General features: G+C 42.3%; 1 protein-coding gene across 4 annotated transcripts in view; it reads left to right on the forward strand.

The window, feature by feature from the left end:
• The window catches only part of MCU (mitochondrial calcium uniporter), a 135,363-nt gene that overhangs the window by 79,471 nt on the left and 29,793 nt on the right, over window positions 1–26,099 (forward strand). The gene's annotated exons all lie outside the window — the stretch shown is intronic.

Consider the following 26,099-nt stretch of genomic DNA (forward strand, 5'->3'; position numbering starts at 1 on the left):
GAAGGAGAAGAGGGGACTGCAGGCACACTGGAGTATGGAAAAATCAAATCACAACTTGGTTTGAGTACCGGGTCCTCATGCAACAAATATGGGACCCAGCTCCTGGCAGGATCACCTGCACACACACACACACCTGTTGTGATAAACAAGCCAAGAGCGTTAGTTTTAAGGCAAGATATGGTGGATGCCAGTGTTCCTACCTGTTACCAACTGCTTGGGGTTGGGTGTCATACACCATGGCCCCAGAGACCCTTAAGGGAGATGGCCCCTTTTTGTTGTCATAAAAGGAGTCAATTGCTTTCATAACTCTGAACTATGTTCCCCATCAGTTTTTGCTAAAAGGAATGTGAGAATTCCAAAGTTTCATGGTCATTCTGAACAGTTAATAAAATTCCTTTCCAGCCTTGCTTAACCAGCAGCAACCTTGTGGACAAAGAATCTAGTGATTCCCAAAGTAGAATATGAAAACCACAGGTGGGATAGCTAGTTTGCTTGCCCGAGGGCACCAGATGTCTGGCCTGCCTTCTGCCATGTCTCTTTCGAGTTCCATTGTGGACCAAAGGGAATAGGTCTCCTTACTGGTATACCTGACTTGCCCCACTCTGTAGCCTTTCTCAGTGCCTGCCATAAAGCTGGCCAGATTGGCAACAGCACTCAACTCTGTGTATGGGAGCCCACACAGGACAAAACCACCCCATATCCTCCTGCTCTGTCTCCTTTTTCAGCTAGGATACAGTATGTACCCCAGTCATGGCAGGGAGCTGGATTTATATACCTAGTTCTTGTTTGTTTTGTGATAGCTTCTTAGGCGACTATTTAATGAATACGAATGGTTTATTAAAATAATATTATTCCAAACAGTTAAAACCTGAGTGCTTATCTGTCTTTTTGAAATCCCATGTTAATACTAGACACATGTGCCAACAACTAAAGCTTTTTTGTTTTCACTATGGTTCAAAGTTTTCTCTGCTGTGCTGCGTTAGAACCGATTTGTACATTAATGAGAATGAAGCAAACGATGCGGAAAAGTTTCCTTCGAAAGGATTTGAAAGTTAGCGATAGCCAAATATGACCATATTTGGTTCTTTCTCTAACTTCCAAATCCTTTCGAAGGAAGCTGTTTTACTTCCCTTGTAATATATAGCTAGAATTATTCCTGTGCACATCAACTTGTATGTATTTTGGACATTGCTTTTGTGAAAGCAAAAGCATTTCTATTTTTATTGATGTATAAATTTCCATCCTTCGAAGCTGGTATTGCACTCAGCTGACAAGCCACCTTCAGAGACTCATGTTACTGACAATTGTATTTGTTCAATAGTTGTGGTATCTATTTTGGAAAGAGAGAAATCCAAATGACACATGGTTTGATAGGGCAATCTTCTGTGACTCAAATACACCTTTTATCACTGGGCAGCAGGTTCTTCAGTCAAGCGTGACACTTTTGGGCAGTAGTCCAGGCTGAATGTAGTGACTTTCAAGCCATTGCCATCTTTCTATTCCTGGTCTGACAGTTTATTAATGTGGTTTTCTGTGGAAGATCATAGTGTTAATGCGACAGACACATCACTGATGTATCAAATGGAAGTAGAGGCCTGCTGGCTAAGTCAAGGAGGCAACCTTTGTTTGAAGCTCGTAAACACTGCCTGTTGCTTTCTAAACTGCTGGCTATTTTGGTAGCCTCTCTGTTTTCATGGCCGTATTATCTAGGCCAAGGATGTCAAACTCATTTGTTATGAGGGCCAAACTGACATAAATGAGACCTTGTTGGGTCGGGCCAGGAGTGTTATAAAATGTAATGCCAGGTAGCAGAAATATAAACTTTATATAAAGATTTTTAAAAACTTAAAATAAAACATGCTTAAGACATTAGCACTCATTGGTCTTAAAGGTGCTTTATTTGTATCTCTTCCATGCAATCCAGGGAACTGGGCAAAGAAGGCACTGGCTCTTTTCTTCCTTCCCCAAGGGATGAGGAGGGGAAGGAACCTCAGCCAATAGAAGGAAGAGAGGCTTGGCTCAGTAGCTCTGTTGTACGATTAAGAGAGCCTGGCAAAGCAAGGTCTCCCCCCCCCCTTCCTCCCCAAAGGAGGAACCTCAACCAATGGAGAAAATAGAGGCTTTGCTATGTAGCTCCTAAGCTTTGCTATGTAGCTCCTTGGCTTTGCTATGTAGCTCCTGTGCTATTGAGTGAGCCTGGCAAAGCAAGCTGTGATGCAGAAGGAAGCAAGAGAGAGGGAGAAGAAAGCAGATGACAGCCTGCTGCTTGGGGCCTGAGGAGCCTTATGGGGGCCAGATTTGGCTCCTGGGCTGCCTATTGGACACCCCTGATATAGGCAGTTGGGCATCAATTGTTTCTGAAGTTCATTGCTGGACAAGAATTTCCTACGTAAGTAGCAAAAAAAAATACATGTAAACGTCAAAGGAGACTTGAAAGTACAGCTGTGCTGAACTTGCTTACAATTTTAATATGGGAGAACAGCAGTTTGGGTGGGATTAAATGTTTGTGCGTGAACTTTTTAATCTCCTGCTTCTTTGGCTTCTCCTGCTTTGGTGCCATCTCCCTCCCCTTCAGTATCTGCTTGTGGAGTTAGTCATATGGCTGATCTCGCCTACTCAGGAATCATGCAAAGGGTGAGTTGAGTGCATAGTCAGGGGATATCCCTGAGGGCAAGTGAGGCCAATCATCCCTATTAATTATTTTTACTATGTTTATGACCTTCCTCCTTCCCCAGTGGGGGACCCAAAGCAGCCAATATCATTCTCCTATCCTCCATTTTACTCTCATTACAACTCTGTGAGGTAAGTGAGGCCAAGAGCGTACCACTAGCCCAAGGTCACCCAGTAAGTTACATGGCAGAGTGGGGATTCAAACCTGGAGTCTGTCAGATCCTAATCACTGCCCCATACTGGCTCTTTAACAAATCAGTACATGACCAGAGCAGCACAAAAGAGCCACCCACAGAGAAGAAAACTGTTTCTCCATACCTGGGAGAAACCCTCAATATGCAGAAATACTTGGGTCCCCCCCCCCCCCCCCGTTCATTTAACAAGGGGAAGAGAAAACGCCATAAAATAGATTGAGAACTGGGCATACATACTGTTAACTGCAGCAGCAGAAGGGAGACCTTACTCTACCTTTTAACAGACTGAATGGAAGCTTGCTGCTTCCCTTCTGCACAGCCTAGGAAGTCTGTCTGCCACATAGGTGGGGCGAAGGCCTCCTCCTTCCTTACCAATCCCTGAACATTAGGACAGTTTTTTCCTATATGACTGAATTCCATATAGAAGAGCTTCCATGTTTTAAGACTCAACTTGATCATTTCTGACGAGGAGAAATAGCAGTGTGGTAGCTTAAACCCCAAAGCTCGAAATTCCCCTGTAAGGCTGAACTAGAGGGTGAGGATAAGGAACAAAGTATAAGCAATCAGCAGTACTTTGTTTCACATCCTCAATATGCAGACTTTTTGCAAGGACTTGAATAGCTGCGGAGCACTGGTGCTCAGCAGCACTGAAAAATGTTTCCAAAGTCGTGGGAGTAGTTTAGCCTCAGGCGTACTTTACTGCAAATGCAATATACAGGCTGGGGCACAAGGATGCTGCCAAGGGTCAGGGCTGGCCCTGCCACTAGGCAAACTAGGCGATTTGCCTATGGCGCCAGCCTCCTGCGGGTGCTGAATTCGGTACACCCCCCCCCCCCCCCGGATTTGACTCAGCAATGTTATCAGTGTCGTGGGGGGGGGGGGGCGGCCAGAAGTCAGCCTTGCCTCTGGTGAAAGGCAGTCTAGAACCAGCCCTGCCAAGGGTGCAATGACATGTCAGGAGTATAGAAATCTGGGGGGTAATTCTGAGAAACTGACTTCCAAGCAGGTATTAAGAACACCATACTACTACATAACCAAGCAGTGAGTGTGGGCAGTCCAAAAGAGTGTATGCATGAGAGCTTGCAGATGTTGAGTTTTGTTCAGCTAAGAAATTCCCTGCGCTGATTTCCAAAGCTGCTTTTTAATATTGACTCTAGCCTTATGTGAAATGCCTCCTACCTCTCAGTGTCAGGAGATCAGCTGAGAAGGAATATAAAAATACACATGCATGTCTTTTAAAGGTATACCATGAGATTGAGGTCATTTGTGCTTATATCTGTGCTGGAGGGAGGCCAGTGTTGGGTCTGGCCACCCTTTTGCTTCACACTCCCATGAGAGAAGCTATCAACCCCCAGATCTCTGCTTCAGTATACACCCGAAAAGCACTCTGTTTAGTTTTCTTCTGCTGCTTTATTTAATAACTACTCTGTGTATACAGTTTATGACTCGGGCCAGAGGCTATTAGAACTTTCATACAGTTACTTGGAAAAAACCTTTCTAGCTCACATATGGATTGAGGACTCATAAAAGCCTTCTGTGGTAAAGAAAATTCAGAGACATTTCTGAAGTGGAAAAAAAAATGAATTCAGGGGTCACAATTTAAACAGGTTTTTTTTTTCATTTGAGTGTATTAATCTTCTGAGACTTAAGTATCAGTTTCAGTCTCATGATTTGGACTTCAGTGGTGGTAGAAAGTGCCATCAAATCACAGATGACTTACTGTGGCCCTGTAGGGTTTTCAAGGCAAGAGACCTTCAGAAATGGTGTGCCATTGCCTTCCTCCATGTCACAGTCCTGGTATTCCTTGGAAGTTTCGTGTCCAATTACTAGCCAGGGCCAACCCAGTTTAGCTTCTGAGCTCTGGTGAGATTGGGCTACCCTGAGCTATCCAGATCAGGGCTATTTGGACATAGAACTGCCCATAATTAGGATGGATCACCAAAGCACTGTGTCAGCATCTCTGAGTAACGAATATCTGACTGTGTGCACACCAGTTATTTTGATTTGATTAGAGGAAACCATAGTTGCTGCAATTAATCTTTGTTGCGGATATATTATGTGCTAGAGAAGGGGTGTCAACCTTATTTGTTAGGAGTGCCGGATCTGACATAAAATTACTGTTAATTTTAATATGGTGTTTTAACTTTGATATGTAGGGTTTTTTTATTGTTATTATTATATGTTGTGATCCACCTCGAGCCCATTTACAGGAAAAGGCGAAATATAAGCCTACTGAATGAATGAATGAATGAATGAATGAATGAATGAATGAATGAATGAATGAATGGGACTTTGTTGGGCCGAGCCATGCATGTCCTAAAATGTAATGCCAGATAGAGGGGATATGGTCTTTATAAAGGACACAGGCAAACACAATTAAAGATATTATTTTTTAACTTAAATACAAACATGCTTAAAACTCTTGCAGTATTTTGTTTAAAACAGAAAGGTAGGGGAATAGTGGGATTTTGCAATGCAATTTTTAAAATAAACATCAAGGAAAAGCACAAGGATCACACAGCAGAAACTAAAGATATAAAATGCTCTCAGCCTGTGAAAACATGAAATGGCAAGGCATTGCAAGCTTCTCTCCCCCCTACCCCTCCTGGGTATACTCAGATTAGCAATGGCTCTCCAGTGTAATATCCCCCTTTGGCTGTGGGTTCCCAAGTCAGAGTACTCACTAGGCACTAGTCCATTAAGAGACATGTTCATTAAGAGACAAAGCTTACTCAGAGCATTGACGTTTCATTTGCAAGGACACAATTCCAGGAAGCTTCAGCTGGCCATAGGGATACTGGGAAGTTAAACCTCTCCATTGAAACCAAGTTGCAAAGAAAACGTGGAGTGGATTTTCCATTCCAGTCTGCTCTGCCCATAGGCCTGAATGGGAAATCCATTCTGCATTTTCTTTGCAGCTTCGCTCCTGTTTTAGCCTCTGCAAAGAGAAGGCAAAAGGAGCTGGGAACATAGGCAGTCTTGGAGCTTCACAGGGTGAGGACAGGAGGGGGGAGAAGAGAGCCCTACAGGCCTAATTGAAGCCCTCTAGGGACCGGTTTGGCCTGCAGGTCAATGTTTGACACCCCTGTGCTAGAGATTGGGAAAGGATGAAAGGACAGCTGTTTAGGTTCGCTAACAGTTATACTTTGACATTTGGATGCAAATGTCATTTTTCATCAGTAGTAGGAGTGGTGGTTTTTGCTTATTTCCACTTAAACCCCCCTCCCCTGCTGTTCCTGAGTGTTCCTTAGAAGCCGCACTTAAGGTAACTTAGTGAGTTGCAGAGGGAAGGAAAACTCTTATTCTGCTGGTTGGAAGTATCTTACATCAATGAAACATGACCTTTGGCTCTAATCATGGTGTGTCTAAAGGGCTTTTAGAGGTCAGTAGAAGTTTCTAAGGATTATCCCTGCAAGCCCTACGATACTGACTTTGATGGACCGAGGGTCTGATTCAGTGTAAGGCAGCTTCATAAATTCATATGTTCTGGGGGGCCCCCTTCCCAATCCACTGTGTTAAAGTATTGAGCTGCATGTTCCACACTGAAGCTAGCACCAGTCACGAAGAAGGAGATTGTTTTTCCCCTGCTATTTTGAAAGGGCGTGTGCTAATACCTTCCTCTCAGTTTTGTCATAAAGAGAGAGCTTGTAAGTATTGCTGAGATGTTACCATACTAGAGGACTTCTGGAGGTGGGGTTGAGGGAATGGTAGCAAATACAGCAAGGACATTGTCCCCTTCCATGCATAAAAGATATTTAGTGACTTGCTAGTGACACCTGACTGAACAGCTGCAAGTGTGGTACGCATCAAGCAGCATAGCCCAGCTATGTTTCACTCTGATATTTTAAGGCTGAGTTTGTCCTGAGAAGCATGTGAGGGAGAGTCTACCCATTTATATAATTTGCTATTATTTAGTTTCCTGTTACAGAACACTATTCTGCATGGGTTTGTTTTTGGTTGGTTGGTTTTTGTTCTTAAATATTTTTGTTTTGTTTTGGAGTGATAGAGAGGTTACCTCTTGGAAAGCGAGTACAGATTGCTGGCTGCTCAGGAGCCATCATTTTAATGTGGGCACATTAAAATTCTAGCATTCTGCAGTGCTGCTGGAGTAGAAAGGATTGTATTCCTGAAAGAGGTTGTTCTTGTACTTCACACAGAGGTCAGGTCTTTGTGAAGATCCCAGGGGCTTCTTCCTTTTCCTTTATGTCTGGAAACATAGACAGAAGATAGCTTCCATTATAACACTTTTTGGTTTCTGTTCAGTGGCAAGCAGTCGTCATGATGTCACAATTTTCTTTGGCTGTATCAATTGAGGTACAGTTCCTTGTTGCACCAGTCAACTGATGGAATTAATTCTTCCCATGTTCAAGAACTCAGGATGACTGGGGAAGGGTTGGGGTCAAATTTTAAAACCAGACTCTTTCCATAGTTGTTTGGGACAAAGATAATCTAAGAACATTTGAACAGACAATGGTATCTATCATTATCCCACCTATCTTCTAAGAAATTTAGCCACATGGTTATATCCCCCTCCAATTTTATCCTCACAAGAGCCCGTGGATTTGGCCCAATGTAACCAGGTAAGCTTTATGGCAGGGGTGGGGGTTTGAACCCTGGTATCTCAGGTCCTAGCCCAGTACTGCAACTATGTAGGATTGCCAGGTCTGACTCAAGAAATATCTGGGGACTTTGGGGGTAGAGCCAGGAGCAAAGGTGTGACAAGCAAAATTGAATTCCAAAAGGAGCTCTGACAATCACATTAAAAGGGACCATGCTACTTTTAAATGCCTTCTTTCCATAGGAAATAATGGAAGATAGGGGCACCTTCTTTGGAGGCTCATAGAACTGGAACCCTTGGTCCAATCTTTTTGAAACTGGAGGGTGTTTTGAGGAGAGGCACTAGATGCTATGCTGAAAATTTGGTGCCTCTATCTCAAAAAACAGCCCCTCTGCAACCCACAGATAAATTCTCCATTATACCCTATGGAAATCTGTCTCCATAGGGAATAATGGAGGGCCCAGCAGCAATCCCCCCACGCTTTCTGATGACCATGAAATGGAGGGAGGCCCTCCAAACTGGGGGATCCCCTGCCCCCAACTGGGGATTGGCAACCCTACAACCATGGCATCTCTGAGTTGTTTATATTGGACTCCTACATTTCATCCAGCATATTTTATATCATGGATGGATGTGTAGCAGGAATAAGCAGGGCTTTTTCTGAGCAGGAACGCAGTTCTGGCTGGCTTGGTGTCAGGGGATGTGACCTAATATGCAAATAAGTTCCTGGTGGCCTTTTTCTACAAAAAACCCCTGTGTTTTGTTTTGGTGACATCAGAGGGTGTGGCTTAATATGCAAATGAGTTCCTGCTGAGCTTTTTCCTACCAAAAAAGTCCTGGGAGCAGGTATACAGATTTCTTTCCCTAGCAGAAAACAGTGGGCTAAATAATATGCATATTTTAAATACAGAAATGAGTAAAAGAGTTCCTGAAACTTGTGTTTGTGGATGCTGAAGAGAGTAAGAGGGGAAAATCCTAGTGTAAGTAACTGGGAGAGAAGGGTTTGGGGAAGACTAAGAGAGCTGGGCAAGCAAACGCATCTAGATGGGGACACCATTCATAATTAACATTTGTGTAGTGCTTTCACATTTTCAGAGTGCTACACATACATGATCTGGTTGTCCACTGTAAGGCAAGACAGTTTAATTGTCTTCATATTCCAAATTTGGACTGTGGCTCGGGAGGGGGTCTTCTTGAGATGACCTCATGAGCCTGTGGCGGAGGCAAGATTTGAGCCAAGGATTCAAGGCTCAATGTCTTAACCCTTACACACTACCTCAACTCTCCTAACAGAAATTGAATGGAAAATAATATGGCAAAAGGAAATTTCACCCCCATATAAATTGAATATTCTTGCAAGAAAGGCACGGGTGTTTAGGGGTGGGGTTTGAGGTTTTTGCATGCCTGGTATTCCCATTAACACATTTGGGCTTCTAGAAATGTGCCATGGAAATAATACATGATTTTCTACTTAACCCATGTTTTGATATTGTTAAAGAGAAGATGGGGGGGAGTGTCCTTTTTTAGTTATAACAGTCTTATGAATAGGCTGTTAGTGTCGGAATTATGTGTGACTTGAAACTGAAGAAAAATTTGCACACATCCATTTGCACAATGGACAAATAGAAACTGAGATGTTATACAAAAGCTGATAGACTTGCATTGTGGGGCTCAGAGATTAAGGAAAAAAATAGAAATCTTTTCTAAAATAAAAACAGCTTTAGCTTTAATTTTTCATATCAGTATTTTTTGAGGAAGGAGCAACTGTTAGGGAAACTGCTCTCAAAATAACTTGGGGAATTAGACTGAGAGACAGCTAGCCCCAAAAAGGAATCTTTGTTATCTGTGTATACGAGGCTCAACCGATCAGAGAGTCAATGCTCAATAAAGAACTCTAATTTAATAAAATCAATTGTGGTTTATTTTGAAACAATAGTTCGTTCACACAAGGTACAAAATCAATCACACATTCATACAGGTCTAGGAAAAATAGAGAGATCGATAGGGGAACATAAAGGAATGGACATACAGGGTAATACTACCTCTCGCAGACTCCAATGGAAGGCTCCGATGGCGACGAATGAGGAAATGGGGGAAAGGTCCCGAAACTGATCAGGAATCGGGGGTGTTACTACCCAGCGGGAATGGGGGTTTACTGAGTAGAAGGCACACCTGTGGGTAGCTAGTCCACAGGTTATATAGAGTCACCTTAGTCCTGAGGGGATGGGAGGTGACTGGGAGTGGTAATGGGAGGTTCTGCTGATGACCAGGAAGGCTGGACATCGGCTGGACCAATGGTGGGTCAATGGCGACACCTGATTGGGTGTGTGCTTCAACCAATGAACATCACCTTCATCCTGGGCATCCTGGAAACTTCCAGGTTGCGACAGGGCCTGGGGCGGCTCCGTTGGTATCAATGTGGGAATGGCTGGGTGATTGGGAGGAGATGGGATTAACTGGGAAAGGGACAATGGAGAATCAGATATGCACCTAGGTATTCCGGTGTAGACAAAAGGGCTTGGTGGTATCAGGGGAGATCCTTCCTCTTTCTCAACTCTCCGGGGTGAAGACAGTTGTTTAGGAAATCACTGGGCAATCAGGATTAATAGTGGAGCCACTAATCCATTCATAGACTAGGTGGGTTGCTTGTGGGCTAGGAATGACTCAAGGTGTGTACGTGAGGTTTCCACATCGAAGGAATGAATCCCATCCAGGCAGGAAGATGGCTACATGTGGTGTTAGCAAAACACAGTGGTTTCCATGCTTAGCGCTTCACACCGTTCGCCTGGACAGCTCCGTGGCGGCGTAGCCTCCTCCTTACCATGGCGGGTTTCACGCGATGGCGGGGAAACATTAGAGCGCGGCTGCAGACACTCTGTGCCTGACTCAAGCGCTTATATACTTGCTAATAGGTACACGGGAGTCTTATGTAGTTCCTGGGTAGCGTCACTCGCATTCACTGGCCAGGCGGATGCAAGCTTACTTCTCCAGGCGCCCTGGCAACCATGTTTGTGACAGAGGGGTCATTTTCTCACACAACCAAGGCATGGGTGGACAGTGAAGGAAATTTACACTATTTCATTTTATTTTATTTTTTGTCGTGTTACAAAAATAAATGAAGTTCATGATTTCTTAAAAAGGAGGCTTTCACATCTTACGTTAATTTCAGGCAGAAATAAAACGCTTGAAGAGAGATTTAATGAGAGTAAGGATCCCTCACCCTCAGGCTTCATAGTTCTTTTGGCAGAAATACAAAGCCAAATGTGTTAATATAGAACAAGCAAGATTTGACTAGCGGTACAGTGACTTCAGTTAAAATGGAGTGTTAACTTCCATCATGAACAGTTAAAAGTACCGTATTTTTTGGACCATAAGACTCACTTTTCCCCCCCAAAAAAGTGTGGGGGAAAGTGTGTGCGTCTTATGGAGCGAAGGGACGATAGGACGTACCTTCCTTTGGGGGGGGGGGGCAATCCGCTGCCTCTGCCTTCGATCCTGATGCTTCCCCCGCGCCTGCCTGGCTCCAGCTCTGCTTCCAGCAAGTGCTGGGATCGCTCCACACTGCCCCCACCGCAAACCCAGCACTTCGCGAGCTCCGGCTGCATGCTTCCTCCGTGCCTGTCTGCCTGGCTCCAGCTCTGATGCTTAAAGCAAGCACTGGGATCGGAGGGCGGAGGGAGCAATCCTGGCGCTTGCTGTAAGCATCAGAGCTGGAGCCAGGCAGACAGGCACGGAGGAAGCACGCTGCCCCCTCTGCAGCCATCGCTCGCGAAGCGCTGGGTTTGCGGTGGGGGCAGCGTGGAGCGATCCCAGCACTTGCTGGAAGCAGAGCTGGAGCCACGCAGGCAGGCGCGGGGGAAGCGTCAGGATCAGAGGCGGAGGCAGCGGATCGCCCCCCAGGAGGAAGGTGCGTCCTATGGTCCAGAGCGCCTTATGGACCGAAAAATGCGGTACTTTGCAGACTGTAGCAACAAGGGAAGATCTCTAAAAAGCTGTTGCACCAATGCCTGCTTGTAATGAAATCTGAATGAAGTTGTGCGGGTTCTCCTCAGTAGTAAAGACAAAGACGAAGGTATTAAACTGGGAAATGTGACCATTGACAGAGTGTGATGTGAGTCTACCAAAAAAATTGGTAGTATCTTAAATTAAGAACAGAAGTAGAACAGAATTCAGAAGAAGCAGTGGCCCACTATCTGTTGAAAGGATAAATTGTTTGTTTCCTTAATAGTTCAAGAAATGTAGTGGCAGGAAAAGTAGCAGGAAAAGGTTGTAAGTGCTATAATAGTGTGCAGCCAGCCCCCCCCCCCTCCCAAAATCAGTGATGACTATACTTCTTACTCAGTATGATATAAGGAAAATATGTTGCAAGAATTGTACAAATAGCTTTGTTTAGCTGTAACATTTTACCATTGAGGGAATCGGTTAGCACACATTATAATTTTGTAATGTCTGTTTAAAAGCAAAATAAACTATGATCTTGGTATCTGATTTTTGGACTTAATAACTACTCCTACCCACCCACCCACCCACCCTTTTTAAAAAAATCAATTTACCACGGTTTTGGTGCAGTTGTGCTATCATCAAGACTACTCAGCATGGATAGATCTTGGCTAAAATAGCCATAGCCTTAGGAATTTGTCCTAGTATAGTTTCATTTCCTTAACAAAGGCGAAAACCCTTGATACCTTGTTGCTTTTCAGTTGTGATGTTTCTATATTTGTATGATACCAGGGTTTTCAAATAAATTAGACCTGTCTCCGGAATACAGTTCATAAAGCTTTTGTGCAGGGCTGTAGAATAGTACTAAAGCAGCTGGTATTCACTGCTGAAAATGACATTGCTTGTGCACTCGCATTCCAGTCATGTGCTAAGTTATGAAAGTGATTGACAGGGCTTATAAACCAACGTGCTGATTGTATAAATGCTGTTCCATCTTTCATAAAGACTCACTGGTCATTGCAACACTTGATTTCTACCTGTGCAAAAGATCTTTTTCTTTCTGCTGAAAATAAGCTTACCAGTTTTAACCAGGCATGTAGCCAAGAACAAAGCATGCACATGCAACATTTGCTATTATTATGTACCAGATCCCCCTTTCTGTCTTGCTTTCCATCTGCACTAGGTTGGGGTTGGATCTGTGCCAAGCAGCTAACACCCCCCCCTCCCTTTCCCATTTTCCTTTTCTGGCTTTTGCTTCAGTGCAGCTATGTAAATATTTTATGGTTGACAAATGTTTAGATGCCTTGCTTTTCAAAGAGCTGAGATGGAGGTGTGTTCTTATGAAGCAAGCTACATATTGCTCATTAGTGAGGAAAACAGTAAAAATATTTTTAAACTGTCTCACAACATGGGATTTATTTGAATAGATGTTACTCAGAATATCTCCAAACATCAAAATTACTTTTTAAGTAGATAATTGCAAAAGCAAGTGCTCTTTCAGTCAAACATTTTAAAGTTTCTGCTGTTGAACAATTTCCTGGTTTTGCTATATTACCGATCCAGAAATTCTAATTGTGTTAAAATTAAGATTCCCATTTCTTCTATGAAACTACTTAAATAATAATAGTATTATGCGTTTTGTGGTTGCTAAAATAGCTTCTATTACTCATCAGATATTCTGGAGTATTTTTGAAGTATAATTGAGTTTGGTCAAATAACTGAAGAAAACTAGATCAGACATTTGCTATTCATGAAGAAGGCAAATTGATTTGTTCGGTGCATGTTCTGGTTGACTTGCTGGTTATTAGTAAATGAAGTATAAATCTAGTGAAAGCCTATGTTTTGCTCTGTATTTGAAAAATACTATGTTTTGTATCCAATAGACTGTGTTGCTCAAGAAGCTAATAAGAGACACAGCAGTTGTCGCAGGTACTCTTTTACTCAGTTTCAGATGGACTAGTATAGATGGTACATTATTCGAAATGATATTTCATAAATATTTAGCACACTGAAAACCATGGAAAAGGGTTGCAAAATGGATACTGGCTTTGTAAAAGGCCAAAAATCATGGTGTTGTAAAAACCCTTTATCTACCTTTATTGTGAGTCCAATGGTATTTAAAGGTTTAATGGGCAAACCACACACAATTTTGAGCTGTATGTCCTAGATTTGGGGGCCTTGGTCACAAAATAAGTGCATGAATAATTGTGAGAAAAATAAATTATTGAACGACATGCATTTAGTTCCACCTTAATTTGCTGTTGTACCATGTTTGTCAGTATGTGCAACTGGCTACATCAAGTTAACCAGTTATGGGCTTTGCCATGTTGGGAAGGAGTGAATGAATGAATGAACAAATCACTGAAAAACAGAAAACTTCATGGATGTGTCTTTCTGTATGGATGAGTAAACTGAGTTTGATGATGGATAATTAAAAAGAAGAGGTAATGAGATTCTGTCTCTGCCCTGTCTTGACTACTTCTTCTCTACTAAGAACTTGCATATTTCCCTCTTTTTGCATGTGCCTTGGATAATAGTTTAACTAAATGAACAAAAGATAATGCAGAGGAGTTGATAGTGATTCATGCAAGTTTCCTTAAAACACTGAGGATTTTCTTAAATCTGGATTCTCTTAAATCTCCTATGCAGCTCCTTACATGTTCTGCTTACTCCTTTTCTCTATGTGTGTGGCTTTGGCTTTTGAGCCCCGCCCCCCCCCCCCCGCCCCAAATTTAAGGATTCCTGTGCCTGCCATTCTGTATGCCTATTTTCAGAATATATCTGGTCTTGTATTGAAGCAGTCAGAAGGCTTTCTTTCTTCAGACCAGACTGCCGTGTGTTTGGGAGCCTATGAAAGAGAGGGAGTGCTGGTATGAGATTACAGCCTATTGAAGGTTGTTAAAATTATGACCAATCACACTACATGAGTCAGTTTCCATTTAAGCTTTATGTGGCTGCTCTTGGCGCACTCATCTGACCTTTGTAGCTTTACTGCAGTAATGAGGTCTTTTCTCTTCCAACTTCAGGAGAATGGTATAAAAACAAAAGGAATTAGGGTGACCTAATGAGAAAGGACTGGTGAGGAGGGGGAGTCTGTGGGAAAAGCACTTAATTATTCCACTGGCTGTAATGGCAGAATTGTCGCCAATGTGAACAGAGATACACATTTTATAATGATACAGAAGTTTTATAGTATCAAATAGCCTAAATTCTTATAAAATGTAATATTCTCCTTTCAGTACTTGAGTAGTGATGAACACTTATGGCTTCCTATAATATTGATCAATCTTATTTTTTATTATTGTATAAGTGGGAACTCACAAGAATTTATAGGGGTCACTTCATTTCCACACTACTTCATCCTTTTCTCCTGGCAGTACCCCTGTTCCCTGCTTTCTTCTCTTCTTTCCACTCATCACTTTTCTTTTATTTCCTTCTCCCTAAGTCTTCAGCTTTATTATTTACACATATATCCCACCTTTCTCCCCAGTGGGGACCCAAAAGAGCTTACATTGGTCTCCTCTCCTCCATTTTATCCTCTCAACAACCCTGTGAGCTAGATTAAGTTGAGAGAGAGAGAGAGGGTGACTGGCCCAAAGTCACCTAGCAAACTTTTGTGCCATAGTGCATTTTTTAAAGCTGGTTCTCTCAGATCCTCGTCTAACCACTACACCGCACTGACTTTCAGCTTTCCCTCCTTTCCTCCTCTTGCTAGGATCTCCCTGGTTAAAATCTGGCCAAATTGCAAAAGTTATGTGATAGCAGGTTACTCAGGTGAGTTGCATGGTGGCCACTGCTAGGTATGGCCAGACCACGTTGTGCAGGCACTGCCACCGGTCCAGGTTGTAGCCATCTGGGTGATCTGTGCAAACTGCATGGTAGTAGACTGTCTGTGGCTGCTGCTGGCCTTGGCCTGATTAATCTTCCATCCAGGGTAGAAAGGGAAGAGAGCAGGGTTGGATTGGGAAGCCAAAATATTTCCAGAAGGGGCCTTTCTCCATTCCCCTTCCTTTTATTGACAGAAACTAAGGTTTGTAGGCTGATAATATTGTGTGGTTGCCTAACAACTCCTACAATGGTCATTTCTGAGTTTTTAGATAACTCAAACTTTTATCATTTTTTCCTAAATATTTTGTACTTATTAACAGAATTTAAGTCAAGAGTAAAGGCATAGACCAGGGATATCAAATGTGTAGCCCGAGGGCCAGATTAGGCCCCCAGAGGGCTCCTATCAAGGCCCACGAGCAACTCACTGTCATCTGCTTCCTTCTCTCTCTCTTGCTTCCTTCTGCATCTCAGCTTGCTTTGCCAGGTTTACTCAATCGCACAAGAGCTACAGAGCAAAGCCTCTATTTTCTCCTTTGACTGACCAGCTCATGAAGCAGCTTATATACAAAAGCTCGCAATGCCCAGCCATTTCATGTTTTCTGTAATGAATGTCAATAAATTAAAAGTAGGTTTGCAACTTACAGATGCACACCTGAACAACACCTGAACAGCATATTCAAGATTGCTACAGCACAGACATTGTCTCTGGATTTTGATGCAGTAATTCAGAGTAAGAGATGTCAGTTATCAGAAACTGTTAAATAAACAAATTATTGCAAAAGTGCTAATCTTTTAAGAATGTTTTATTTTCAGTCAGTCAGTCACATTTTATTTGTATCCCGCCCTCCCCGCCAAAGCGGCTCAGGGCGGCTAACAACAAGAACTTAATGAATACATTGTACAATAAATAACATTTAACTACAATTGATTAAAATCTATTAAAATTCTAAAAAAGAACATTAGTGTATTTGGTGCTATGATCGCTGGCAAGTTTGCTTAGCAGTTTGGCAGTTTCAGCTGATGAAGCATTTTTTAAAAAATCTTTAATTGTGTCTGTGTCCTTTATAAAGTTTCTATCTCTGCTACCTGGCATTTCATTTTATGACACATAGGGCCTGGCCCGACAAGGTTTCCCTTTATGTCAGATTTGGCCCTCATAACAAATGAGTTCAACATCCCCGGTATAGACAACTGCAGTTATAATTGGTAGACTTTAAATGTGATGTGGAGCCATTCATGGGGCTGCCTGTAAAGACCTCGGTTTCTTCCATTAGTTTCTGACCAAGTACTGAGTTATGAGCAGGGCTTTTTTGAGCAGGAACACATTTCCGGCTGGCTTGCTGTCTGGGGTGTGTGGCCTAATATGCAAATGAGTTCCTGCTGGGCTTTTTCTACAAAAAAAGTCCTGGTTATGGGTAGCATACTGTCCAGTGATGATGGTTTTTTGTAGCTTTTTGGTTGAATATTGTGTGGTGTAGAGACCAGATGCTGGGATTTAGCAGAAGGACAAAGCAGGAGTTCAAGTGCTAGCACTATGTACAAACATGGCAACACAGAAGGAAAAAAACCTACCTTTCTGCTACATCTATACTCACACCTCCATAACTGATCAGTGGCTATGGTCAGTCAGGCCAGTGGCACCCTGGACCAAGAGGATTAAAATGTGCCTGGATCCTTTCTGATGTCTGGTCAGCTGATCTCTTGGGTTATTCTGTGAATGCCTCAGGGCTGGGTTTCTGTGGCATTTCATATGGATTTAATAAGAGTGAATGGTGCTCCAGGGAAAAAACATATTGGAGAATTTGGTTTATTCTGTTGTGTGAGGTACGAGCAGGACTGCTGGAAAGACTGAGTGTCAAAGTAGTCGAGTGTGTACACACTGTAGTAGCTGATTATCATCAGGTTCTATAAACTGTATTATTATATATTTTGCAGACAATATTAGAAGAATTCAATTGCTTTGATATTTTTTACTTCAAAATATCAAGATTAATAGCTTCAAAGTCTACCTTGTAATGTCAGTACATTATTCCTTATTCTCCAAGTCATCGAATTTGCAACCTGTTGACACTACTCCTTACTACTGTTTACCTTCTCACAATAGCAACAGTGGCACTGTGGCTTTTAACTAAACACTTTGACATAGTGTTTAGTAATAACCTCTTTCTGCAGTAGCAAAACTAAGATACATTCTACACAAAGGGAATTTCATCCCCCCCCCCCCAAGGTAGAATTTCATTGTGCAACTGTACTTCTGGGGGGGAAATACTGCTGTATAAATCAAATAGTCTCCCAATCCTTCTGGTATGTATTAGGTCAGTGGTGACCCCAAATCTCATTTCAGTACTATGAGGGCTCAGTTGCTTGTTTCTATGGAAGATGCATGTGTATACTGTGAAGTGGAAGAGTACTGGCCATCCTAAAAGAATTGAATTTACTATTGGGAAGGAATGTGTTTGCAACAACTACTGACAACCCTTCCTGTTCATCCTATTGAGGATTCCTATGCTATTGAGGCATTCCACCTTATTAATTGTCTGTTTTGTCATTTTTAATACTAATCCTGAAATTTCAACTCGACTCTCCATGCGGTTTCCATTACTACAATTCTGATTTTTTAAAAAAATAATCTGATGGGGAAGTATGTATATTAAGCAAACAGGACTGAAGTACAGGATTGTACTTAAGAGTTTAGTTTGTACTCAGCCTTGTCTCTGATTATTTTTGGTGGCTTTAAATATATGATTTGAATCTCTACCATGTTCATAGACCTTCCCTTGTACACTTCTGCTGCTGCCAATAGCATTATGAGCTCTTGCCAGAACCTCTGGTAACAGAGCAAAAGCAGAAAGAAGCACACAATGTCATTGGGTCATATACCATAGCAAGTACCTTTTCAAGGAAATATGCTTAAAAAGCAGGTCTGAAGAGGTGTCATGCATGTTTCCTAAATAAAATAAATCCTTGTAAAATGCCAAAAGATCCCAGGCTTTGAGATGAATTGGAACATTGGAGTGGGGGTGATGTAATTGTTACACCTCACTGATTGGCAGAGTACTATGAATGAATAAGAGTCTTTCCCTAGCCTTGATAAATGTTCTTGATCTAGGAGCCAGACTCACTTCTAAGATTTCAGGATTTTTAATTGTAATTATCACATTTTTAAATTACTACTACCACAAAACCTAATCCTAATGCCATTTAACAGGCTTGCATTGCTTTATTAATGCTATGAGGAATAAGGCCTGTTGTGAAGAAAAATACAACAGGCTCTAAGAAGAGGCTCTGGGTAAGTGTCCCCCCCCCCCCACCCTTGCTGTCTTCGCACCCACCTCAAGGGGAGCTATCTCTGCCATCAGAAGAGCAGTTGTAATTCTGAGTGATTTCCAGTCCTCACCTGAAGATTGGAAACAGTGGTTCCCCAGGTGGAAATGGTTGATTGGAGGGTAGAGTCTATGGCATTGTACCTGTTAGAGGTCACACCCCTCCTCAAACCCACCCTCTCCAGGTTCCACCCCTCAAATCTTCAGGAATTTGCCAACCTGGAGTTGGCAACTGCTACATCACACTGGCTGTCATAGGGGAGCATGAACAGGAGCTAACAGCCAGGTGCAGTTAAGTCATGCCAGTCAGGTGGCATCAAGTCACCAAGTGGATGCTGCCAAGCCTAGGGTAGCCAACCTCCAGGTGGAGCCTGAAGACCTCCTGGGATCACAACTGAATTTCAGACAATAAATCTCTCTCCCCATCCTGGAAAAAATAACTGTTTAGGATGGACTCTATGGCATTATAACCAGCTGAGGGCTCTCTCCTTACTGCCTAGCAACAGCCTCTGACTAGCAGTTTCCCCAGTGGCCCAATCCTCGTCTGTCCTGGGGTAAGCCAGAGGGAGGGAGGGAGTGACAGGGAAGAGGTGGCCACCATGGCCTCTGAGGAAACATTCCCAGCAAGGCCAGACCTCGCCACCTAGTCGCATTACAGTGGCAGTGGTTGCTCCCTGGCTATTTTGGCTACCTTTGGAGGCTGCATATGCTGGGAGCCAGAACTGGATCTACATGTTTTTGAGGGGGGGCAAAATTAAAAAATGGCACCCCTTTATGGGCCATTCTATCTTATGGTTCCATAGAATACAATGAAATCCATACCCAATTTGGCGCCCTCCTCTGTCAGTGCCTGGGGCAAGCACCCCCCTCTGCCCCCCCTAGATCCGGCCCTGCTGGGAGGCCATCTGTGTGGGCCGTTGATGGGGCGGTAGAGGTTGTCTTCTTTTTTTGCCAAGTTGCAATTGACTTGATGACAAGCCCATAGGGTTTTCATGGCAATAAATGTTCAAAGATGGTTTGCCATTGTTTGCCTCTGCATTGTGACCCTAGTATTCCTGGAGGTCTTCCATCCAAATACTAGCCAGGGCCAACCCTGATTAGCTTTCAAAATCTGACAAGCTTGGGCTATCCAGTTCAGGTTGTCATACCCCCCCCCCCAAAAGCTAATCTCTAACCTTATCTAAATTTCCCCCAATTTCATACACTTCTATTGCTTATAGTCCCATTCAGTTTAACTCGATATTGGAGCCAGTATAGAAAGCTGCTGGCTAAGAAATTAATTGATCTGCCACCTTTGAATAATGTAAGTTAATGTTTAAATATCAAACAGCAATGATAAGAACTTTTATGCATGTTTATTATTGTCATATCATTCTGTTATGAAATAATAAACCAGCCTTCTACTTCCATTGAAAACTGCCCAAACAAACTGCAATAAAATAATTGAAAGTAGGCACCTGGGATTTGTTGAGGTTTGATGTATCCATGAATTAAGGACGGGGTGGGGTGGTTTACATCTATAATTTGCCAAAGGAAGATCCAGCTATTTCAACATTTCCAACATAACATGGCCCTTATATGTATGGGTTCTTAAATTTTAATAGGATGATCTCCTTGACCGTATACCTAATCTACCTTGAAATCAACATGGTTCTGGTGCTGCTCCATTCTGTCCAAACAGCTTATTTATAAGCACTGGCATATTTTCAAAGGAACATTTTTTAGCTCAAGCCAGTCTTGGCAGGGATGGTTGAAGGTTTTTATCTAAGCAACGTTGCCTAATGCACCCATAGAAATGCATTGTCAACTTTCATCCAAATAACACATTTCTTTATTTCTTGTGAATACTGAATAACTGAGGTCACTGTATTATATTTTTAATAACATCCTCCCTACATACCATCTTTCCTTTGGGTTTGTTCCATGTTCTTCTCTTGATTAAGAAGTTATTAAAATCTTGTTCATTATGGTTTGGTGATGGCGTGTTTAAAAATGTAAAGGTTTTTCTTTTCAAAACAAGAAATTGAAATTTTGCTGAACTTCCAATAGAGAATTGCCAATACAGTGTCTTTAGAATTACTTTCCGTATGGCATGGGTAACAGAAACATGTCACTTAAATCTTTATCTGAACTGTTGGTGGATTAGCGCAATGAATTTGTCACATTAACTCTAGTTAACAGGGATGGACACAAACCAGCTCATGAGCCAAAATTCAACACAAACTTGGGCCAGTTTAGAGACCCCAAACCAATAATCAGGGAAGGTGGCTTCCCCAAATATTTACTGGACTTTTGTTTAGTTCAGTTTTACTGTTCAGGGCCATTTAAACCTAACTGAGTGGTGCAGGGTCTGCAGCTGAGCTGTTAGGTTTGCTTGGTTGTGAGCAGTTTCGCTTCCCCCCACTTCAAAGCGGGGGGAAGCAAAGCAGACAGGTTAAATTGCTGCAGTGGTTGGTTTTGCTTCCCCCCACTTCAAAGTGAAACCGATGGGTTAAATGGTTATCTCGGGCAATCCCCCCTTTCTCCTGGCCATTGTGAGCCATGACTGGGAGAAAGGGGGAACTGAACTCACTGGATCAGTTTGGGTGGGGGCCTTTTGGCTCAGTTCAGGGTTCAGTTTGGGGGCTGCCCCGAACCATTTTTTTTTTTTAGGGTTGTGCCCATCCCGAATAGTTAATATTACGTTTGAAGTGATTAAAATGCTATAAAATTCTTTTATAATATAGCTATTTTATATGTTTGCATTTTATTGCAAAACAACTAAAATATAGTCATGGTACCAAATTAAAATAATGATAAACATTCCCCAAACCAGTGCACAATAATTAGGAAAGTTAACAGTAGCTTAATATACAGCTCTTACAATTTTGGCATCCCTCACAAGAGTTTTCTGTGCTCTCTGACTGATCTGAAATTAGAGTCTCCTTCCCTTGTTATACCGCTGAATAAGTGAATTTGCCTTTGAGAGAGAGAAGAGAGAGAGAGAGAGAATAGTGTCTCCCCATTTAAGGAAAACAAGTTATATAAAAGACAAGCACAATAAATCTTCTCATACTGTAATTCTGTTAAAACTGTGATGTCATGACACATAAGACAATCCACTATTTTTCATTGCTCAAGTAACTAGATAGGATTTATGGGTGTGCTGCAACTGGAAATGCTCAGGGCCATGTTCTGTTCTAGAGGGTACTGAAAAGGAATGTACTTGGCCCAGTGTTACAGCAGGTGTTGCACCAAACTTGTGAGTTGCACCAAACTTCTCTACTTGGAGGTTCTACAAAACTAACTGATAATGAGTCAGACCAATCTAGCCTAGTGTTGGCTGTCTCGTTGGGGAAATATTATCTCCCCCTCCCTTCTGCTCATAGTATTAACAAAGGTTTGCTGCTATACTAGACTATTAAAAATGTTCAAAGTTGCCAACCAAGTTGGATAAGGAGTTGAGACCAAGAGTGCAAAATAAGGGGAAGATTAGAAAGTGGAAGAGAGGAATGAAGGCAGATTATGTAAGGAAGACAGCAAAATGGAAGAAAAAAGTATGGAAAAAGAGGAAAACACAATGAAGAGTTTTTAAAGTTTTGCTGCAGCACACTAACAGGGCTGTCCATTTGCAAGATCTGACTGAGCAGACAAAGCTGTGGAGCTTGGTGGAACAAAAGGAAGAGGGAAACTCCAGACATAACAATGACCTTGTTAGGAGGATGCATCCTAACATGTAGCAGCCATGAGGTGTGCTGACTGGTCTTGCTTGCCTTGTTCCAGTACTGACTTGGTTGATGGATCTGACTCTCAGCCTCATAGAAAATGTTACAGAAACCCCTGGCCAGCAGAATCAGAATGATTACTGTTTACTCTGCAGTAATTCGAGTTGAATTTAGGCCTGCAAACAATTATGAAATTAACAACGGGGAGGACAATGCTTATGCAGAAACTTATTGATCACAACTGGAAAACTCTTTTACTGGACATAAATAGGACATGCTCACCAGCTTACTCAGGGATAAAATTCTCAGTGAAATTTGAAGAACCAATATATTTATATGTGTTAACCATCCCCAAACTCAGAAGAGCTTACATGATGGCGCACTGCAATGCACTTTCAATTGCACGGATGGACAGCCATATCTTAGGCATTCCTTCAAACCAGTATCTTTGTAATTGAACACAAAAGGCTGTTGATTCTCTTATACACATTTTTCCATTGTCCTAAATATGAAACCGAGAGAGGGAAATTTTGACAAAATGAATGCTGAAATTTTCAACCTTTTCTGAATCTACAAAACTGAGACTTTTGTTAAACAGTTTCTGCCACAACTGTATAACAGATATGGCAAAATTTTGTTTCACTGTAATTTCTAAATGTAAATTTTCATCTTAAATTTTACCTTATTGTAACTTTTTAAATCTATACTACTGTTGGTATATGGCCTGTGAGCTTTTAAACCAAATAAATGTTGGTTGGTTGGATTACTGTTTGCTGTGCTTTCCTTCCCTGTGCCCCTAGTGGTTGAGGTACGGAACTGCATTGGAAGTTTAAAAATTAAAATTGCATTCCTTATTTGGAGCGTGAGACTGGCTTCAGGAGTCCTCCAGCTGACTTCGGCCCTGGGACTTGTGCCCCTGTCCCACCCCTTGACAGCCCTGCTGCTAGCCACCATTTACCATTTTAGATGTCAGATTTGTGTGTGATTATTCTCCTTCATGGAGATATGTTTTTCCTGTTCATACAACCAGAAGGGTATCAGTACAGGTGATATCAAGGGTGGAATTCTTGCCGGAGATCCTTTGCATATTAGACCACACATCCCTGATGTAGCTAACCCTTCAAGAATTTACAAGGCTCTTTTTTTGTAAGCTCTTGGAGGATTGACTACATCAGGAGTGTGTGGCCTAATATGCAAAGGAGCTCCTGCTAGAATTCCACCCCTGGGGATATTACACTGAGTGAGCTCTTGACAGTGTGGCTTATGATGCACAGGAGCTGGAATTCTGTTGAGTGAGCAGATAAGGGGACAAAGTTGGCACCAGTCCAATTCCTAGGTTGAGGTCACTGTTGACGTATTAGCATCACTTTGCTATAGCTAATGTTGCTACAGCTCTGGGATTTGTTATAAAAATTGGCAACAATTCTCCATTAACTAAGAGGAATCCTAATCAGCCTTTGCTCACTTCCTCATTTAGCTAGTCCTTCACCTCAAGTTAGTAACTCCTTTCTTTCGACCAACAGAATTCACTTCAGCTAGTGACAAAATTGATTTATCAGAAACATCTTACTTAACTAAATGCATGCATGTAAAGCTTTGGTTTGAGGGCCAGATGGATTCAGCACAGAGCCAGATACCAACAAAAAAGCCACTCCATGCCCAAAGTGGCTGTGATACATATGGATATGTGCTTAAGAACTTACTTAGTTTGTTCCATGATTTTTTTTAAAAAAAGAATGGCTGTTTGGTCTGTAGTCTGTTCTGTCCCAGGAAAGGTTTGGATTAGATAATTGGATGGGTGGGTGGGTGGGTGGATAGATGGATAGATAGATAGATAGATAGATAGATAGATAGATAGATAGATAGATAGATAGATAGATAGATAGATAGATAGATGATGGATAGATAGATAGAGGATGGATAGATAGATAGATAGACGGACGGACAGACAGACAAGCGTCCTCTGCTTGCATTAATTTTCAACCCATTTCTTACATAAGAGAAAGGAATTTCTTGCCTTTTGTGCCTGGAAAAGCTACTGCAGCCACTGAGCACATTTTCCACCCTAATAAATGTTCAGAAGGGGCAAGAACTGTTTAAATTCTTAATACCAGTGCATTAGTTCTTAATGGGAATAACCCTGCAAGAAAACTGTCTTGAATAAAATTGAAAAGGCAAAGGACCTTTAGCCTGCACATAGTCCTTCATATTTTTTTGCTGCTTTATGTGAATGTGGCTTGATAATTGCTCATCACATTTACATTGCAGAAAACCTCTATATCATTTGTTAAAAAAATGCCCTGGGATCTGATTGATAAAGAAGGGGGGAAAGGACAAAAGAAAAAACCCTAAACTGAGAGGGGGTAGTTTAGCCCACTGAGCAACACTCAGTGGTATTGAGACAGCTTTAGGAAAGCTTGCAGCAATCCTGTAATGTTACTGGGATGGTGGCCAAAAGGTTTTGAGGTACTTGTGTATCAGAGCCAAAAATGGATTTTTTCTTCACAAGCTCTGAGCTAGAAGCAAGATTTGTCTTTTCAGCCATTGACAGCTAATTGGTTCTACTTCAGTCTTCAGCTCAGATCTGACATGATTCATTTTTTTGGACTTCAGGCACTATGCTGCAAAATATTTTTAATTTTTCATGGAAACATTTAAATTTCCCCATGTGAACATTAGGAGCCAAGCATCTCCAGAGCACGAGTATTTGGCTGATTTGCCGCACATGTTTTAGACCTAATGACAGAGAAGTGAAAAGAAACAGACTTACAAAGAAATGACTCCCCCCCCCCCACACACACACATACACATAGATGTGTTTTCAGAATGTTCCTTCCTTAACCCACTAACTCTAGCTTCATTACAATGTTCATAAGTCTTTGTTCCTTTTCCAATCTTGGTCATCAGGTGTTCCTAAAGGTAAATAGATGCCTCCAATTCAAACCTGGATGTAATTATTCTGTATCGCTTCCTGAACTAATGCTAGTAGGTTCTGAATATTAGCTAAATGTCATTGAATGATTGGTTGTGAAATATAATCAATGGAGTCTGGAAAGAGCATGGAGTTTTATTGGGTCCAAAGCATCATTGTTTTTCAGCAGTCTCGGACAGCATGTGTTGCGTTCTCTAAGTTCAGAATATAAAATCACTCTGCGCCCTTCAGGCTGAAGAGGATTGATGCTTTCATAAGCTGGAGCCTGCTTTTGTGTGGTGTTGAAGGGTGGGGAGAGAACAAGTAGAAGCACTGAGGGTTGTGAATTCATTTATCTCACTGTTTTTAGTCACTGAGCAATTAAGTTTGTTTATCTGATGTCCATTAGCAATGACTCACCAATATTATACTGTGTTTGATTTTTCTCATACGACATACTCATTGGGGCAGTATTGTAAGCCTTACATAGTCCCAAAACTGTAGGACTAGGGTTGCCAGCCTTCAGGTGGGGCTTGGAGATTTCCTGCTTTTACAACAGCTGGTAGAGATTAGGGGTGTGCATTCGGTTCGGCCGAACCGTATATACAGCCGAATCAACACTGATTCGGCTGTATACGGAATTGGCCATAGCCGATTCCCATTGCCGCCTATTATGCGGCAGCCGAATACGGCTTGCCGTATACTGCCGAATAGCTATTCGGAAGTATACGGCTGTCAATGGAAAAGGCGGGAAAGTAGCTTCTGCAGCCTCAGTGGAGCTGCTTGCCTACTTTCCCGCCTTTAGTGGCCTCTTCCCGCCTCTCCCATAGCCTCCCTGGGATCAGGGAGGGGGGGAGGGGGGAGGGGGGAAGAGGAGCCCCAGCAGCCAATCCAAAGCATGCATTTGCAAAATGCATTGCGAATGCATGCTTTGCAGGGCTGTTGTGTAGCTGATGGCCCAGCCATCAGCTA

This window comes from Heteronotia binoei, chromosome 6 (assembly GCF_032191835.1).
Source record: "Heteronotia binoei isolate CCM8104 ecotype False Entrance Well chromosome 6, APGP_CSIRO_Hbin_v1, whole genome shotgun sequence".
NCBI lineage: Eukaryota > Metazoa > Chordata > Lepidosauria > Squamata > Gekkonidae > Heteronotia > Heteronotia binoei.